The following is a 2,130-nucleotide window of genomic DNA, read 5'->3' on the forward strand; positions in this document are numbered from 1 at the left end:
TATCCGGTAATGTGTATGTCTTTACTGATCACTTTTCCAATGGGAAAATATATACACTGGTAGGATATGTTAAAATAAAGCCAATATTAGGCTGCATTCAGACGAACATATGGGAGCATATGTACAGCCTCAAGCTTGCGGGTGTACATACGTCTCCCATAGAGGGCAATGGCCGCACAGAGCGGCACTGAATGGCACTGTACATGGGGAAAAGATAGGACATGTCCTATCTATCCCCATGTGCATGGCCTGTATGTCGTGCATTTCTATGGAGAGGGAATGGGTCGTCCCTCCTCCTCTACGGTGCACGGGAAGTATGCCCACCGTAGCCATGCTGGCATACGTTCATCCAAATGCAGCCTTAGGCTGTTCCAATACTGGCTTTGGTGGCCACTTATACTGGGCACATGGGAAATTTACATTTTATAAATCCTACCCACACACTGTGGACATTCCCATTTGTCACTGGCCCTAAATACTTTTGTCTGCAATAACACCAGGCACTTTAATCCCTTCACCTCATGGAGCACAAGAAATTGTGAGCCATTTTTATGCCTGTATAAGACTCTGTTATATGTTTCTATAAAGTCCTGCATAGTAATCAAAAGTACCGTCATTTTAATGATGTAGTTTTATTACATTTTAGGTTCCGTCTTTTTACACCTGATTTTATTCACATCAGTAATCACAGGACATCATGATGGTGGGTGGGGGGTAATAGGGTGGAACATTTGTATATCTCCTACTAAATTATAATAAAATATTTCAAGCTTTGCAAAAAAATAGCACTAGCTATTTTATTTTTTGGAAATGGGGATATATGGAGAGGGCTCACAGGCACAACCTAATACAGGACAGGTGTCTGCAGATTTAGGGCTCATTCATACATCCATTTTTTTCAGTTTGCTATTCATGATTTCCATGGATAGGACTCTTTATTGTCTAAGTGTCCCTTTTCATATACCTGTCGGCACAGGGATAACATCTGTATGCAGCCATTTACAGTACAAACATCCCCAAGGGCTGGAAATAATAGTAAAACATTTTTTTCATTTAGAACATTTAAGAAAATATACATAAGAAAGGAAAACTGCAAATCACCCCCTTCTCCTAAAATACACATGACTGTGTAGTTGAAATTTCCAGATCTTTTCCAGTTCTAGCGTAGGCTATAGAGCAATGTGAACCCAGCGATTGTGCCCATGCCGCCTGATCGGTAGACTGGAACCTCTGCATGTGCCAGTATATAAATAGTCCCTGCACATGCCCACTCAGTATATAAATAGCCCCTGCAAATGCCCACTTAGTATACAGATAGCACATGCCCACTCAGTAAATAGATAGCCCAGCATGTGCCCACTTAGTACTTAGACAGCCACAGCATGTGCCCACTCAGTATATAGATAGCCCCAGCATGTGCCCACTCAGTATATAGATAGCCCAACCACGTGCCCACTCAGTATATAGATAGCCCCAGCACATGTCCCCTCAGTAAAAAAATAGCCCCCCAGCATATGCCCCCCACAGTCCATAGTCAGCCGCCCAAGTTCATAGATAGCCTCCCCAGTCCATAAATAGCCCCCCAGTCCATATTCAGCCCCCCAGTCCACAGTCATCCCCCCGGTCCAAATACAGCCCCCACAGTCCACAGTCAGCCCCCCGGTCCAAATATAGCCCCCAGTCCACAGTCAGTTTCCCCCAGTCCACAGTGAGTCCCACCCAGTCCACAGTCTCCACCTCAAGTCCATAGTTGCCCTGTATGTCCACAGTCAGCCCCATTCATAGACAGCCCCCCAGTCCACAGTTACCCCTCAGTCAACAGTTATCCCTCAGTCCATAGTCGCCCCCTAGTCCATAGTCAGTCCTCCCAGTCCACAGTCAGCCCCCCCTGTCCATAGACAGCCCCCCTCAGTCGATAGACAGCCCCCCCATTTCATAGAGCCCCCAGTCCGCAGTCAGCCCCCAGCCCATAGTCAGCCCCCCAGTCCATAACAGCCCCCCAGTCCATAGTCAGCCCCCCAGTCCACAGTAAAAGTAATGATATTTGGAAGGCTGGATGTCGAAAACTATTTATTGGGGGAAATTATGAAGCCCATTTGGCAAGAAGGCTAAAATGGGGTCTAAAATGGG

This window comes from Engystomops pustulosus, chromosome 2 (assembly GCF_040894005.1).
Source record: "Engystomops pustulosus chromosome 2, aEngPut4.maternal, whole genome shotgun sequence".
Taxonomy (NCBI): domain Eukaryota; kingdom Metazoa; phylum Chordata; class Amphibia; order Anura; family Leptodactylidae; genus Engystomops; species Engystomops pustulosus.